General features: G+C 43.3%; 1 long non-coding RNA gene across 1 annotated transcript in view; it reads left to right on the top strand.

The window, feature by feature from the left end:
• The window catches only part of LOC147731153 (uncharacterized), a 117553-nt gene that overhangs the window by 62835 nt on the left and 35960 nt on the right, over nt 1-18758 (top strand). The window contains exons 2-3 of the long non-coding RNA XR_015308620.1: nt 14533-14635; nt 15726-15787. This is a non-coding gene — a long non-coding RNA (uncharacterized LOC147731153). The remainder of the gene's footprint in view (nt 1-14532; nt 14636-15725; nt 15788-18758) is intronic.

Below are 18758 nucleotides of genomic sequence, written 5' to 3' on the forward strand. Positions count from 1 at the left end.
GATGGTCAGACTGAGCGTACCAATCAGACCATGGAGCAATACCTTAGGTGTCTTGTGTCTTCTCTTTCTTGTGACTGGGTAACTGCTCTTCCTTTTGTGGAATTTGCGTATAATAATAGCTCGCACTCCGCTTTGGGTATGACACCCTTTTTCTGTTCCATGGGATGTCACCCAAGGGTGTTAGCTATCCAGCATACGGGACACGTGCCAGCCATAGACGAGATGTGCACCACATTGAGTGGTATATGGGATACTGCACGGGGAAGGTTACAGGAGGCTAAGGATGCCATGAAAGCACAGGCGGATAAACATAGGATGCCAGCCCCTTCCTATATGGTGGGTGATCAGGTATGGTTGGCCACTCGTAATCTTAGAATACAGGGTTCACGGAAATTGCAGCCTCGGTTTGTGGGCCCTTTCTCTATCATCAAGGTTATCAACCCTGTGGCAATGAAGTTGGAGTTACCTGAGGACTATAAGGTGCATCCTGTGTTTCATACTTCTTTATTGAAGCCCTATGTTAGATCGACACAGGTGGTGCCACCAACCCCGCCTTTGATGGTTTATGGTCAGGAAGAATTTGAGGTTCAGGCCATATTGGACTCGAGACGTAGGAGGGGCAGGTTGTATTATCTTGTAGCTTGGAAGGGGTATGCTTCAGGGGATCGGACCTGGGAGCCAGCGGGTGGGGTACGTGCCCCTATGTTGGTTCGACTGTTTCATGTGTGACATCCTACCAAGCCCCGTCCTGTGGGGAGGGCCTTTGGGGGGAGGTACTGTTAGGAACCAGGCTTAGTTCCCTTTCTATGACCATGTTCTGACTTGTCATGTGACTTACCTTGATCCAGTGGCGGCTTCAAAAGCACTGTAGTCCTTTTTCTCGTTGCTTGGGTTATTTTCCATGTCGGGATTTCGTGAGTCAGTTTCGGTTCCTGTGTGTTCTCCTTGTGTCGGAGTCAAGCCGGGTACCCTGCGTTAGTGTTTACGGGCTCGTGAGCACTTATAGGTGGACTTAGTTGTTTGGCCTTCGTTCCCTCCCCTATCCTCCACCTCCTTTTCATTCCCCTTGGGTCCCTTTCCTTCCGTTGTGTTACCCTGTGGGATTTTGCCGTTCATTGGGACTTTGCCGGTATCGGACTGAAGCTGTCCCTCTTCGTTTTTGATTTCCTTTCCATTGGATGCCGACAGTGTGACGGAACACGCGGCGCTCCTGCCGCAACCACTAGCACACTGACCGCTACATCCCATCTCAACTCTGTCCTTGACTGGATCTCATGAATCTCACAGTTCACGTATTTTACAGGTAAAGTCTCTCAGACGAGTGCTCGGCTGCATGTTCTCCCTCAGAGCATACCTGGATGGGCCCGGGCGGGGGCTGGATGCAGGGGCCGGGGTGCAGGGTGCCAAAGGCGATTCCGGGGCCTCTGGGGTTGCCTCCAGACCTGTCCCAGATGGTGGTCCTCTGCCTCTCGGGGTTCTTCCTGGCTGGCACTGGGTTCTTCAGGGTTGCCAGCGATGTCTGCGTGGGAGGTGGGGTTGTCTACCTGTTTGAACCATGAAATGTTGCGGGTCACAGTTTCTCCTTCTTTCTCAACTGTCACCATGGTCCCCTTCATGTCGACTACTGTCAAGTAACCGTGCTCATATCGAGTCTGGAATTTCCCCCCGGGCCTCCTGTCTTTCATGATGACAGTGTCTCCTCGCCGTAGCTGAGGGGACACTGCTCTTCGGGCCTTGCTGGCATTTTTTCCTCCACCTAAGGGCGCCCTCCTCGTCGAATGGAGTGGGGGACCACCCCAGTGCAGTGGGGAGGCCATCCCAGCGATTGCGGTTGAACATTAATGCCCAGGGTGCTTGGCACTTTGAGATGTGAGGGGTGCTCTGATATTCCTGCAGGAACTTCTGCAGTTGCTGTTCTGGGTCACTTTGCTCCGCTACTGCGATGTGAAGAGTCTTGTTGATTGTTCTCATAAAACGTTCAATCTCCCCATTGGCTTGGGGCCCTTGCGGGGTGATGCTACTGTGCCATATGCTGTGATGTTATAGGAACTCACGGAATTTGTGCCCCTGGAACGGGTGTTCAGGTCACTTCGGAGTTCATCCAGACATCCGAACATGGCAAATATCTTTTCTAGAGTGGGGCCAACATGCAGGAAGGCTGTTGAGTTCACGACTTCCACCACAGAGTATTTTGAATAGCTATTGATTAGGGCTAGTGTGACTAGGCCATCAGGGAAGATCCCAAAGTCCACGCTCAACTTCTCCCAGGGGCTTTGCCCGTGTTCCTCCGTGTGAATAGGTGCAGGCCTCTAGGGTCCACTCGTCACTTGACAGGATGGACATCTCCGGACTGTCTCTTACACACAGGCATCCATGCCTTGGAACCAGACCTTCTCCCACATGCGGGTCTTCATCTTCTCCACTCCTTGGTGCCCTCCTTGGGCGAGTTGTGTTGCCCGTAGTTGAAGGGATGCAGGGATGACGATGGGTGGTCCTCTGAGGAGGATGTCTCCTTAGGTGAGGCTCAGCTCATTTCTGACTCTCCACATATGCATCAGGATTTCCTTTTCTGGACTTGACCATGAGTTCGCAGAGTGTAGGAATTGACGCCACTGCCCTCCTTGGACAGCATCCCGGACCTTGGTTATGACTGGGTCCTTTTCAGCTGCTGTAGCCACGTCTTCGAGGGTCAATGCTCGAGGGCACGTAAGGGCCAAAATCATGTCCAGGTGGGCTTTGGTGGCATCTGCGCTTGGCTCCTCACCTTCCACCCCTATTGTGTCTGGGTGTCTCGACAGGATATGGGCAGGGTTCTTGGCACTGTGCCGGTAGGCTAAGTCCATTTCGTAGTGCTGGAGCCCGATGGCCCACCATTTGATGCGTGGTGGTGGGTGTGGTACTGATCCCTTGAACAACGGCACCAGGGGTTGGTGATCCTTGATGACGGTAAATAGATGTCCACATATGTATAAGTAGAAATGTCTTCAGGCCCAGCAGATTGCTAGGGCTTCCCTTTCAGTTTGAGCGTATCGCTTATCGGTTGGGATAGTGCTTTGTTGGCATATGCTAGAGCGGCCCATCGCCCGGGCTCTTGTCCCTGAGTGAGGACAGCTCCTAAGCCTATGGGGCTGGCGTCCACAAGTATTTCTGTCCGTCTGGCGGGGTTTAAGTACACCAGCATTGTGTGGTCAAGGAGAGCGTTCTTGATTGCTTGAAACTCCGTCTCTTCGGCGGGACCCTATTGCCACATGGCGCCTGCTCGGGTGAGGTTTCGGTAGTGGCTCTGCGATGGGGGCTTGATCTGGAATGAAAGGACCACAGTACGTAGTCTTCCCCAAGAAACTGCAGACATCGGATACAGTGAGAGGGGCTGATGCTTTCTTGATGGCTTGGGATTTCCAAAGGTCTACCTGTATGCCCTCCTGTGTAAACGTGTAGCCAAAGAACTCTATTTTTTGTTGGTACAGCAGGCACTCCTTGTGCAGGGTGACCCCATGGTCCAGGAGTCTTTTCAGCATGGCTCTCACGTGCTGGTAACGTTCTTCAGCCATCTGCGAGTGGATGAGGATATCATCACTCACGTTCAATACACCAGGTAGCCCGACTGGTTTTGGAAAATTTCAGCAGCCTGGGATATGCCGAAATTCAGCCGTTTATATCTTCGGAGTCCTAGGTGGGTGCTGAATGTGGTTTTTTAGCTTTGGCATGGACTAATTGATGATAATCTGCATTCAGGTCCAGCTTTGAAAACCATCTGGATCCGTTCAAGTTGGCCACAATATCATCCATGGTTGGCGTTATGCGGCGTTTGCGTCGAATGGCCTTGTTGGGGAGGCGCATGTCAGTGCAGAGTATGATAGGTTTCTCAGCGCTCACCATGGGTGACACCCATGATGTGGCCCGTGACACCCATGATGTGGGCCCGGACCTTTTATCTATGGCCCTTGATTTTCGAGCTTCTGCAACTCTTCTTCCGCTAGCGGTCGGAGGCGAAAAGGGATCCTCCTGTGTTTTAGTGCTGGGTCTATGTGTAATTTGATGGGGGCCCTCTTTATTCATCCTAGTCCCTTAAACAGGTTCTTCAAACTGGCTGAGCAGTTCTTTTGTCTGGTCAGCTTGTACGCTCCTGGCTGAATGCCACCTGTCCCAGGTCTTCTGCTGCATGACTGCTCAGCAGTGTGTCTGCCTCCTGGTTGATTATAGGGATATCGATTGGGATTTCTTTTTTTTCTGACCGCACAGGCAGTCATTTTGCCTCGGAGGAGTGGTGATGAGCTGCCTCTGTATGCAACGATTTTCTTCGACGGTCTGAGCTCAGGTTTGGTCCTCAACTTGTTGTATTGCTGGATCCCCATGACTGTCACTGATGCTCCGTTATCAAATACCGCATTGACTTCTGACCCTGCAATTTGTATCGTGCATAGGGGTCGTCTCCGACTTTTCAGGGCTTGGGTGAACGAGACTAGGTGCGTCTATTCTTAATCTTCTGATGTAGAGTCGTTCCCCAGGTAAACTGTTTGCTCTTTCCTCTTCTCTCCTGGCGGGGATGCTAATGAAACACACGACAGATGGCGGACTATCCGCCTCGTCTGTTTGGGCTGGTTCCCTTCCTTCTGCTGTGTTTTCTTTCTGTTTTCTTTCTGCATACTGAGGCAAAGTGGTTTGCGATGCCACAGTTAGTGCATGTTTTCCCTTGCGCCGGGCAGGACTGAGGTTGCTGTTTCTCATATCTGCAATACCCGCATGAATCTTTGGGGTTGTTGGTTGGCGATCCCGTGGTCAGTGGGCCTTGTCCCTCGTTCTGACTGCGTCAGCCTGTTCAGTCTTGACAACGGTATCTTTCTCTGCGCCGCGCACCTGCGCAAGTTCCATCTCCTCTCCCTGTGCCGCTGAAAGGTCATGTGAACGTGCCAGCACGAGGATGTCGTTCATGGGTATGTTCGGCTGCCTGGTTATGAGGCCTCGCAGGATTATGCTATGTATTCCACTAATCAGTTTCAAGAATCAGTTGAGCTCTGATCTCCTCTGCGGCTCTTTCCCCTACAAGGTGAGTACTGGCTAGTTCTCTTAGCCGCTCATGAAAAGCATCTACTGATTCACCTTCTCTTTGCTTGGCTTACCTCAGCTTGAAATGCTCAAAGTCTGGGTTCAGCTGGGGGTCAAAATGTGCTTTTAGGGCAGCGACTGCGGCTGCGTAGTCCACAGGGAGACCTGTGTCAGGAAGGTGCTTGAAAAGCACGTAGATCTCTTCCCCCGCATAATGGAGAAGTAGTGAGCGTTTTACCACACTGCCCTTCTCTCTGGTGGCAATGAAATCGTTTTCCAGACGCCGAGCCAGGTCTGCCACCTTGGTGCTGCTGTGGCAGTGTCCGTTGACTCACTGAACGGAGGCAGGACTCCCATGGAGGGGTGGTGCGTGGTCGCTGGTACTGGGGCCTGTGCGTTATCCTGGTCTCCCATAGTGGCAGTAGTGAGTGCTACTGGGCTTCACAGCGAGGGTGTGTCGCCCTGGTGATCGGCCTTGATGTGCTAGGTGGGCCTTGCGCGGTCTGCTTATGGGCACGGCCTTGTAGCATGTGAGCCAGTCGCCTTGGTTGAGGTGTGCTTGTGTGGCTCTCCTTTCCGGCGTGCGTGACTCACTGGAGGTAGTGCGGGCACTGGTCACCCTGATGAGTTGATGCTGTGGCAGGAAGGACTGCTTTGTTCTGCTTTCCTTGGCACTGCCCACGCAGCTGGTGAGCCTTGGTTTGCGGACACGCTGCAGCGCCACCCAGCAGGGAGCACAGATGCGCGTTCGTTGCACCAGCCTCGTCGCCAGTGTTACATTAACGGGGGCCACCCACACGTGCGGGATGTGCGCAACAGGGCCCTGCGGGCGCGGCAATAAATACTCACACACCATGTCTCAGTTAGGCACGGACTGCCATGCGCAGCTCCGCCCACATTTATTTATATTCCCACTCACACTGTCCGGCGTGAATGCAGGGGCTGGGACTTAACGGCACGCACCGGCCCTAACCACTAGCACGCAGACTCCTACACAAGGCAAAAAGAAATCAGACACTAACCAATGAATTGATGTTTCAGTAAAGAAGTCTCTGAAAGAATCTTTTAGAGACTTCTTTAACCTGATTTGTTTCCTAAAAATAGGATAACGTGCTGTTTGCATAACGTAATTTTACTAACATCACCTTGCCCATTAAATAGAGCCTTAATGCAAACCACTTTAAATAGAGCACCTGATAGAAAAAAATTGTCCTTTTCCCAACACCGTCTTAAATACCCAGATTTCACATCGTATATGCTTCCTAGTGTAATGTTTGTGATAATTAAGTCAGTTTCTGTACGCTATAAATTAGACAGAAAAGTAAAGCAATAAAATAAGAAACTTTCCTTATGCATAATGTCTTTGTTTAGAGGTTACAACGCATTCCGACTTTTGATTTCAGTATTATAAATACTTTCGAATCGAAGGTCGTTGCAGGTAGTCAGTAGTGCGTGAATGAAACAACCGCCCTTTAATATGCGCAGCCCAACAGCACGTGTTATCTGGGTATTAATAAGCATGATGAACCGGATAACCAATCGGGTGCTGCTCTCCGCCACCGGTTTATCTTGACCTGACTGAGGACGAGCGCCCCGTATTGTGGCTGCACGGAGAGAATCAACGAAAAACAGTTTCAAATGCTTGGTGACTAACGTTCTGCAGCAGCAGAACACGATGGACACCGTTCTCTCTGTTTTTACAGCTGTGCTGCTGTAGAGCTTGCCTACAAAGTATTGAAAAAGCCGGTAGCTCTCATAGGCGAGACCTATTGGCTTTACCAATGCTTGTTCTGTACCGAAAGCCACTAACCCCTTTTACACCCTCTGAGTCTTGTACCAAAAGTTTACTTCACAAATGAGTGCCTTCTTTTGCCTCTTGAGTGATGCTCCCTTACTATTCTCCACAACCATTTTGACCGTTGTAATGGCAGGAGGTATTAAAATAAATAATGATGGAGTATCTTGTGTAGAAATCTGGGCTGGAGCAGCTGTTCATGGCATTATAATGTGCTATGTCATTTAACGGTAGACTGTGTACTCACCAGTCTCCTTTGCTCATCCCCTTATCTGACCATGTGTTACTTCCTAAACATCTCCTCTTCATATCGCTTGGGAGGAATTAAAATGAGTCCATTTAGACGCTAAGGTGTATATCCAGTTAAGGGTTAGAGACGATTCCTTGGTCCCAGTCACCCTCTACAGTGGTTTTTAGGCTCTTCTGTTTATGTTGAGCATGCCTCAATTCCATGTGGTCTCTAACGCAGTGTTGGATCTTGTTAAACTGTTGTGGAAATGTCTTCTGTGGGACTTCAGATTCTACTGGGCCCAGGTTTGAAGTGGCGTCAAACTTCCCCTAAAAGCAACAAAAGCTGCACCTTTGCTTGGCGAGTTGTTGGCAATAGCTATCTTTACCTTGGGTGGCAGAACTTCTTGCTTTACTACTGTCTTCTCTGTGCTATCATCCGTTAAGATCTCAAATGTCTTTTTGGGGCAGGAGGTGCGTATTGGTTATTTTCTAGATTTGTAAGGTTCAGTATCTGGAAGGATACTCAGGAACCTGGTGAAAAGTCTTGTTGCTGCTAAAAGCCAGACTGAAAATCCTGAGCTAACCGTTTCCTGAACCCTAATGTGCTAGGCGTTCTCAATTTCCTCCCTGTTTCAAAGGTAAGTGTTTGTGTTCAAGGTGGATAGCCCCATGGCTAAGCACTACACTCACAAACAAGTCATTCATGGTTCTGGTCCATGTTAGGGGATCAGTTGTCTGATAGTGATCTAGATCTGAAAAGCAAGGCTTTTTGTGTGCCCACAGCCAGGGTAGAATACACATGCTGGGAATTAGTTATATTTGACCCTAAATGCGCGCTCCCAGCAGCAGCAAAGGCAAGCTGATCGGGCTGCTGAAAAGTCATGCTACAAAAGGACCAAGTCTAAGGTCCTGCAGTGCTCACCCCATTACGGCCAGGAGGATTATGGTAAGCAAAGACATATGTGGCGTGTACAATTAATTCCTGAGTTAGTCACAAGCAATGGAAAACAAAATGACGTTTATGTACAGTAGTCATTACAAATCTACATGGTGTTGCATTGTATTCCTTTGTTGAAGATGGCTGAAACGAAATAAAGTAGTGACATTTATTGCAATATAAGTGTTAAACCCAAGGTGATTGGTTAGTGTCCAGGTGGTGGCGCCAATACATATAATTTGCAAACCCCATCATGCAGTTGATTTGGAGAAAATAAATGTGGAACGTGACCACAATGTAGATGTAAGTTTCTTATGTGTGTGTTTTTGGTTGCGTGGTGCAAGGTTTTGGAAATTTTAGAGAATTATGGACCAGATGTATATTGGTGTGGCTCATAATGGGAGAACGGAGCACAGTGGATGCTCCGTTGTGTAACTTTTAGAACTAGGAGTAGGACATCTGGATCTGCCAAGCAGTCCTCTAAACACCACTCACCCCCTACTGTTTTTAATTTTCAATAGCGAATGTGTCGTAGTGTGAGCGAACACTACACGCCTCATGTCATCACATAATTCAGTAAAAGGCTGCAACACAAGACAACACCTGTACTGCTTTGTTTTGTTGGTTACAATGCATTTGACTAACCACATTTTTCCAGAGTGGTCCACATGATGTGCTGAAGACTTTGTAAAATATTTTCTCAATTGATAGATTAAATTGTTTATTGGTACATAACTAAACTGCATGTTTTTGGCACAGTTATCCCTATGTTTAATTACTCCTCAAGTATATATTTGCCAAGTATGAACTCGGTTTCGTTTAATTTCAACCAGCCTGGCATTAAAAAATATATCTTGAGGATGTACATTGTTTTCCAGTGCATGTTTCAGGTGAATGCAAAATACATTTTACATTCTTTTTCATTTTCTGTCTTCAGTGATGACATTGAATATGTAATTTTACCACTTAATGTATATGCCTGATCCTGAGTAAACATGAAAAGTTGGATTGTGCCAAAGTGGTCATGACTATGGAAAATTCAATTTTGAAAAATGTGCTGTGCTTGTACTGCTGTAAGAGTTTGAACGTTGTTTCCTCTGAAATAATATCTTCCACACAGATAACCACTAGCCATATCAGAAGCGCATTCTAAAAGCATTTAAAAAATATATTTTCAGATATAGCTGTTGGTGCTCCTTATGATGAAAATGCTGGCAAAGTTTATATATATCACGGGGCAAAGAATGGAATAAATGGTAACGAATGAGGCATTCATTATATTACTTTTAACCCCTTGCGTGCGGGGCGTATTTTCCGCCTGTGCTGACTCCGCCTTGACGGAACGGTTCCGTCATCAGCACAGCTCAACCGATGCTGATGACGGAACCGTTCTGTCATCAGCACGCAAGGGGTTAAAACAACTACTATGCGCATACAAATCAGAAACTATTACAGAATTTTCCAATGTCTCCGACCTAAGTAGATCATTTTTAACATGTGATGTACGTTTTCTATTTTTCTTTGATATCAGCATACCTTTCTAATAGTGAAATTGTTTTAACCAGCGGTTGAGTTATTAAGTGTATTAAAGAGTTGTTTCCATACAATCTTCTAATATACTTTAGTTTTTTGTTGAGCTGTCTAGCCTGCTGTTTCAGAGAGTTATTGAAGCCTTGTGGATAAACAATATACTCCTTTCTCCTCAGTATAAATACTCTTTTTGTAGGTCAGACTCCTCTACAGTTACTGATTTGTTGAACTCCTATGAAGTCGGGGCTAGAAATGTCTTAAAAATAAACATCTTTGACAGACAACATAAAATTGTACTAAACTAAGTGTTTTTGTAAAAGTTTTTATTTGATTGTTTTGTACAGTGCATTCTTACTCCATGGGGTTGGGCCTGTGATTAAATGTGTATACAGACCTAAAATAACTTGGAGTTGTCACTTTAACTAGACCTAACAAGTGTCCTTTGTTGAGTACAAATTGTGTTCCTTGAGGCCCAGCATGGTTGAACTTTGTTGATTCTTAGTAAATTAATGATATTCTTAATAATTACGTTGATTTGATTATTCCGGAACAGTGTTATTGAACTTGAAACCATCTGAAGTAGTATCCTGACTTCTTTCACATTGGCTCTTTCCGTTCACAAACCTGTGCACCAATTGATTAAATAGCTCTCACTTGTACATTTAATTTGGTGTCCTAGTCTTTGACTAGTTTTAAATGACAAGGAAGGCAGTTGTGATATTGCTTTGCAAGCTGTAGATCCTGAGAGACTGAAGAGTTTTATTGTTTGCAAACTGATTTTCAAATCACTTCAGTAACTGAAAAAACCCAGGTATACAGCAACTCTGCATGGTAATCGCTGGCAATTTAGTATGCACTAAATTGATATACTTGTGTATAAAATATAACCTAAATCAATTATGGTGTTATGAATGTTACAGCTTCCTTTCCACAGTTGAACAGCGTATCTATGAAACTGTTTTAATGTTAACACTTTTTGAAGGGAACCGTGAGGGCCTATGATTATCTCATTTTGTTAAAATAGACGATGCATGTGGTTTTAGGGGATCTTCATTTTTGTGAGGAAAAGGGGTTATTATGTGATTTTATTTAATTAGTGCTTGTGTTAAGTGATCCTGTTATAAACAGTGCAGATTTATTTTTTAAAGTACATTTTGGTGGGTTTTCTAGGTTTTGTCTCTGCCTGTTTTTTCGTTTAGTCCTCTACGGTTTCACTAAGTGCAAGGCATGGCAAGAGGTCTTCTTCGCAATAATCATTATGCGGGGCTAAGTACATCTGATTGAGTGCTGTTCAAGACTGTCTCATAAATACCTGACCAATATAAAAATAAGCAATCTGCAGTTGTATTTGACTGGTTGGACTTCTCTGCTCTCCAGCAGCCAAGATTCATAAACACAGAGTATTCATCATCCACCATAGTGGCAAGAAAACCACCTCAACTCACATGCATGTGCAACATTCTGCATTAATTTAAACAGAACATTGTGGTATCTACATTGCCTTAACATATGTTACCAAGACAATTCTGGTGCACAATGTCCTGTGCAGCAAGCTGCCCAACTGTGTCTTTAAAACAAGATCGATCTTCTAGTAGAATGTGGCTAATAGGAAGTTTTGTTTGGTTTGATTTTCATTTTTTTGTCAACTAGGAGGCAAGCATAAATTCTTTCTTCATAATGTAGATTGTGATCATCTACACAATTGTTATGTGTATATTCAGTCAATTCACACACTAACAATTATAATCTTGCTATTTACTATCCTATTTGGTATTGATACAGAGCCTTTAGAAAGTTTGTTTTCCATAAGGATCTGTACAATTGCTTGTTTTCTTCACACAGTAGAACCATATTACTTGCAGATTTGTTTTCAACTGAAATGCAAGCTAAATGTTTGAATTTCCCACAACATTTACTCACTGAGATAAAAAACATACCTTTCTAATAGTGAAATTGTTTTGACCGGCAGTTGAGAAGTGTATTAAAGAGTTGCTTCTATACAATTTTCTAAGACACTTTAGGTTTTTTTGTTGAGCTGTTTAGCCTGTTCTGTCACAGAGAGATTGAAACCGTACCCCCAGTGGTATTGTGCATAAACAGTATACTCCTTCCTCCTCAGTACAAAGACTCTTTTTGTAGGTCAGTCTCTTCTTTTTGCAGTCTGCTGCTCCTATCCCACGTAGCTAGTGTACTCTTCAGCCATTCTCAGGCACCTGCAGCTGGCTGTTCCAGTCTTTGGAGTTTGGCCATCATTCCCAACATGGGGTAAACAGCAGCAAATTAGTCAATCGCATGTCCTCTTAGTCAGCTCGCCTGGTACCTTCGTAAGTTCAGTAGAGTTCTCTTCTTCCGCACTTCTTTTGAGGTCTGCACCAGGGCTCTGTTCCATTCCCAGGGTCTATGTTAAAGTGTCAGCTGATTGGGCTGTGCATATAAGGAGCTATGGTTGCTGGTTGCTTGGACCTGGATTTAAAAGAATTAAGAGAGGATACCTGATCCCGAATAAGAATGCACATTTCCCAGATTGTTTTCAATCAGTAGTAGCCAATTTAAGCAGAAAGTGTAGATTCCTAGGAGTCTCCCTTGCTTACCCTCATGACCATTTCCCCTATTATATTTTGAATCACAACTGATTCTCTTGGGTCATTTTTTAGCAATCACTGTGTACATAACCTGTGATGTGTAGTAGTAGCTTTCATGACCGCTAACCCTTGTAATATTGGTACACGTGGAAGACTTAGGACTTTGATAATGTTGAGCATCTTGAAACAAGTTTTAGACTCTTAAAATTATTTCTTTTTCAGATTCTAAGCGGTGCAGATCACAAAGTTAGGTTCTTTGGGTATTCCGTCGCTGGAAATATGGATCTAGACCGAAATTCATATCCTGATGTTGCTGTTGGGTCTCTTTCAGACACTGTAACTATTTTCAGGTATGTCTAGATTTGTCTTGTTTAGATTGTTTTGTTTCCCCCTTTACACTAGTTCATCTTTTAAGAGCAATGTGGACTGTGGTTGTTGTGTCTAACTGCATGGATGTATGTGACTAATCGAACTTTCACATGAATTAATATTCAGGTGACTTGTGTTTATTTACTTGAGTCACCAAATGAAGAGGGAAAAGTAGTGGTTTGCATTAAACACGCTGTTTAATAAGCTTATGCCTTTATCTCTGTATTAGCTGTAGAAGGGTGTGACCTTCCATTTAAACCGATCTTTTAATAAAATGCCTAAAAAATATGTGCTTGAGCATGTACTATATTGTTGACGAACATTGAACTTTATATGGACCTGTCAGTGTTTCGGACTGTATGCTAAAGTTCATAGAATAACTGAACATCTCCTATTTCATAAAATATCAGGTTCACACATAAGTTCATAGTCTACCATACTTTACACGCTTTATTGTTGTATCATCCCATTATGCATTTAGTTGCTCAAACTCCTTTCCAGGGTCAAAAGATTAGTTCACCCTAAAAAAATTGCCAAATACCTCATCAAAGTACTTTAAACCAAGAAAATGAGCATTGGTTCATGGTTGTATGATCACAGAAAAGCAATACAGCGGAAGTGGCTGTACCAACAGCATTATAAAGGATAACCGGTGGTTAATTTGTAAAAAAGAATTAAGTGCCCGGCCTCCCGTCAGGAGGCAGCTTGCACCAGCGCATTTCTCCTGTTGGCACCTCCTAAAACAGAACCAACTACGAACCGTGAAGGCGGGGCGAGGTTGTGGTGTAATGTCCAGAGCTGCCAACTTCAGAGCTGTAGAAACCAGGTTTGAGTCTTGGCATCGGCTCCACATCCTGTGATTCTGGGCAAACCATTTAATCTCCCCGAGCCAACCATAAATGAATGTGTCCTTAACTGGTGCTCTTGAAAAGAGCTGGTGTTAAGTGCCTGTGCTGAGCAGCGAAACAAGCTGCTCAAATCAAGCACTGAGGATAACCTGGCCATGATAATCCTGTTTTCATTCATGTAGTTTGGAGGGGAAAAAAGAGAAAGTGCTTTTCACAATAACTACCCCGTTTGGTTTGAGCATAAAGTGTAAGACCTATTTTATGGACACTGTTTAGGCTGACATTGAGAGTGACCAAGATAAAGGCTGGATCATATCATAGTTGACTGTATCATTTATTGAAAGCATTGTTCCACTTTCCCTTTACTGTCCAAGAAACCATTAAAGATAGCTTAAATGACAAAACAGAAATCCTAACTTTAATGGAAAAAGCCAGACTTACTTTAGCAGAAATAATTAACAGTATTTCTATTTAGATCAAAATTTAATTTTGTCTCTATAATGACAGAGATGTAGAAATAAGGACTACAAAGGATTTAGGAAGAGTCAAGCACCCTACAAAAGTGGTTACTGGCTACACAGAGAATCACAATACCTAGTTTATACCACTTGAGAAAACTCACTTATGCCTACGTTATTAGTTATTGTGATCTGCATTAAAAGAAAATGAGACTTCGAAATACAGGAGACTAGATCAGATAGTTATGTGGGTTGATCTAAATTTCATCAGAGTAAAACTTTCACAGTAGTTTTCAGTTGTGTGACAAAGATTTAGGATAATTCCACATGTGCAGGTTTGCTCTGCCACCTAGCAACATTTGTAGATCCAAATCGTGTCAAAGATATTTAAATTACATTGACTTTAGTGCTGGACAAAATGGCTAAAGCCCTAACCAGTTCACATTTAAAGTATGAGTATTGTGGCACTATTTTATCAGTTCATGGGCTTTAATTCAGCAAAATATGAAGGAAGCAGTATTCTAAACTGTTTTACTCCTTTAACAAGCATGCATTGTTCAAGAATCTATTTAGCATGACTTCCAACTTGCCTGGAGAATATGCAGTAGGAAATGCAGATGTTGAAGTAACAAAGGTCTGGTAATTAATGCTTAACCAATTAGTTCATTTATTTGTATATTCTTGTAATGTAAATATTGCATGTATGCTTCTTAATTTCCTATTATCTTCTCCATAGAGCACGGTTTGTTTATCAACATTAAAAAACGTATTCGGGTTACCCCAAGCAGGATTGATCTAAACAAGAAGTCCTGCACTGGAACTGAGCCTAGTGGAATTTGGTAACTCCTTAAAATATAGCAGATTATTTCTCCTGTAAAAGCTGTACTGCAAAACGTAGACTTACCATCAAACTGTTCTGAGAACACCATTTCAAAGTTATAGAACACAATTACGTCTTTAATTTTGTTGCGTAAATTAATTATTTCAATGAGGTGAAGACCATTTGAAGCAATCCATTTGTGTTCAACATCTATATGCATATTCTGCCGCACTCAACTGTCATAGACAACCATACTATAGTATATACTAGTCTTCTAAAAAATAAAAAATAAAGTACTGCCAGAATGCACAGTGTATAAAGTCAGGCAGGCAAAATGTGCCTGCATTATTATGCTCAAGGCATATTGGAGCAAATGTCAAGTTGATTTCTAACGCTGTTCATCAACTGTGTTCTGGTAAGAAAACTACAATGCTCCTCAGCTCATTTGCTGTAATAATGTTCCTTTAAGAGACTGAAATATGGTGAAATATCTTTCCGATACAAGGGAGCAACATTTGATTAGCCTTAGCACTCAACTTCAAAGAGACTTTTACCTTCAGTTCAGGAAACTGAAAACCAAAGCGTTCAAACAGGTTTTCAGTTAAGTCCAGCATTGTCCTGAGAGCATTCGAAGAAGGCCTGATTAGACTGCCTTTTACTTTCAGAACTTTCTGTGTCTGACTTTTCTTATAGTGTCCATGCTCTGAAATGGATTTGGTGAACTTTAGCTCTTTACAGAAATCCTAATTAATAAATAAATGATCACACTTTAACTTATGAACAAAAAATAGCTCAATTTGCAATCTGCACAACTTACTATGATAAACAATAATCTGAGTGTCTGTTGATCCTGTTAGTGAGAGATAATTAGTCCTACTTAAAAATTCCTAATTCTCTGTAAGTGCTTTGCCTGGTAAAGCACGGAACGTCATGGTTCCGTTGATGCCTGGCATCATCCTGGTGTGATTTTGTGAGATCTTTAGAAACTGGTGTATTATTGTACAAGGTTAATCACCACTGTGAATTGATATTTAAATCTCTAAAATCAGTTGACTTTGTGAATGTTCTCAAAATGTCTCTTAAATAAATTTCTGTTTATTATTTTACAGTATGAGTGTCGAAGCCTGTTTTGCGTATACTGCTAATCCAAAGGACTTCAGCCCTACAATATGTAAGTGTTGTGTCCAGAGAGGTTGTGCTTAAATGACATGCAAATAATTTTGTGAGAACATAGAAAAAAATAGACCATTAGCTGCTAGGGGAAGTGGTTGTTTCACTTAACAATATGTGGATTTTGTTAAAGATTTTCAGGTGTTTTCCACATAGCCATAACCACGACATGAAAATAATCTCTACTCTCACTTTCCCAAACTAGTGGACTACTAGAAGATGGCTTTAAAGTCTGCTATGTGTGCCTGCCTTGAATTTCATCTAAAGGGTGTCATTAAATATTGATAGGAAGATCCCTTGAGCTACAAACACTGTCTGTCTTTGTGACTGACTGTCTGTCTCTCTCCGGGGTAGCAAATGGATTTAGTTTTTACACTAGAAGAAATAGCTGGATGATCATAAGGATGTTGAGCAGCACAGAGGGCAGGTTTTATATACAATGGGAGTTCCCCTGCCACCACGATGTGATTGGGATTTGACATTATTTACATGTACTTTGGCCTTTGTAGCCTTTTGTTTATTGTGACCCTCACTGGCTTCCATGTAAATTATATACAGCATCAGAAATGCCCGGAGAATGTTTAGCATCATTTAAACTTAGGTCTTTCAACCCTCTGAGTTATTCAGACACGATTTGGATACATTCAATGGATGATTCTACTTGATGTACTAAGCAATACTACAAACATTCTGATAAGCAAACTATAACTTGGTTCAACAGAAGCATCCGCAAAATGAGTAGTGAAATAATCTGTGGTCTCTGTTCAAATAAAACCTTTTTTTGTCAGCCCTCTTAAGCTCCATGGTGCTCTGTGAATGCGTCATCCAACAATATGTAACTTGAGTTTATAAACTATGCATACACTCCCCAGACTCCACAACCAAATTGAAGTTGTCTGCCAGTTCATACAGAATACCTCCCTTGATCATTTTCAAAATTCTGTTGGATATTAAGTTACCCTACCATTGCTTACGAAACCCATTTCAGGTTGTGGCGTGGTGGCACCACAAGGAAGAAACATATTGCATTGGCATTAGAGTGAGCCTTAGGGAGGAAGTCACACGACGATTCCAATATCCTTTCTTTGCCAAAGAGTTCTTCCATTGTAGTGTATCAGCTATGTTGAATGTCCCCACTGCCACTTGTACCTCACTGTGGCACCCCCCCCCCCATCATTGGACCTAGTGCCTCCCCTAGCCTTGGCCCTGTGTTTATCAGACTGTTCACAAGGTCTGCTACTGCTACAGTGTCTATTCCTCACCTCCCCAATACCCACCCAATCCTTGTGAGAGACCCATTTCTTTGCCCCCTCACAGTGCTCAGTTTAAGTAGTCCATCTCAGTACCTCCCCCTACCTTGTTCAGAGAGTGCTTGGCCTCCTGCCTCTCAGACATGTTCTTCTTTCCATTGATGCTGGTGTACAGCATTAGTTGTTCCTCTTCTGTCAATCTCCGTGTAGCCTCATGCGCTAGGCTCTGCTGATGCTTTAATATTAATCTGCTCTTTCTCCTCCTCTAGCTTCTTTTTCAAACTTTAAACTTTCTTCTGAGCTCACAGAAAAAAGCATTGATGCTCATAAAAAACACATTTATGCAGCAGCAAAATAACCACTGGTGTTAAGGCACATAATGACCACCACTCGGACAGGAGCACACAGTGCCCAATGCACACACGAAGATGCAAAGCCACGGCTACACAGACAGCATGCATGCAGGCACATATACAGCAAGACAACACACACTTATCCAGCTGAATTATTGAATGCGAAAGTTGATGGAGATGGATTTATGAATGGATGGATCAGGTGAATGGGAGGGATTTGTGAATGAATGGATGGAATTAATGGATAGATGAATGTGAATGGGATGAGTTCGTTTTCAGATGTGAGTGGGAAGCATTTTATTTCATAATTGAGTTCGAATTTGATCACATTGGTATTTATTTTGACCTTAGTTCGTGCTCCTCCCAATTGCGTCTTAGTTTTTTTGCCACTTCTTTCAATATGGCCTTGTTTCATGGATTTTAGAGAAATATTTAATTGTCTGCAAGCAGCTTTAGTCTAAGACCTTATGGTTTGTATCTATTGCAACAACTGCGATTAATAGGTACCACAAGGTGCTTACAACTGGTCTGTAGCCACAAGTGTTTGTTATTGAAACTGAATCATGACTTCAGCTATCACAAACTGTAGTCTTGGTGTTGATTTTATTCTAGAAATTGTTGTTGCTGTGCTTTTACAAGACACCTGCGCCCCAGAACATCAGGTGGCCCAGACTTCTAATAGTAATCTACTGATCCTAGTAAAATGCCAGCCAATCACACTAGCACATTCTGGCCAAAGTACACTAACATATGATGGCAATACCTCACGTTCTATGCCTAAACTCTCCATGACTCCATGGTTATTCTTTATTTGTCAGAAAATACAAAAAATACCCTGCGGTCAACACACAAAAGAACAAAGAATAACGGATGACTGCCTGGACTGATCAAAGAAATACGTAAAGTGTGTACGGATTCCCATCACTCACTGGTCCCGGTGACATGCTTCATCATCTGGGTCTCCTTTATAGGGCTTTTTATTTTTTGTATTTTTTATATATTTTTTATTTTTTTTATTTTCTGATTAGTTAGTATTGGTGCTGTATATCCTGCAGAGTCGGTAAACCGTGGCCTCTGACCCTATTCCAATTTTGATGTGTCTATTCTTTATTTGTACCTGCCCCTAGAGCAGCTGCATGAAATTCACTGAGGCTAACTAGCTGTATATGATAGCATTAATTGAAACCCGGCTAGATGATTCATCTGTTGCTACCATATCATTGACCATAACGCCTAACCTCGTCATCGTAATGCTACAACAGCCTGGGGTAGAGGAGGAGTGGTTGTGGTCATCACCAGATCTTCTCATTCACATTGACTCCACAATGATTTTTATGTCACTTGAAGCCTTTACCGTTGGCATTGCACC

This window comes from Lissotriton vulgaris, chromosome 2_1 (assembly GCF_964263255.1).
Source record: "Lissotriton vulgaris chromosome 2_1, aLisVul1.2, whole genome shotgun sequence".
Lineage (NCBI taxonomy): Eukaryota > Metazoa > Chordata > Amphibia > Caudata > Salamandridae > Lissotriton > Lissotriton vulgaris.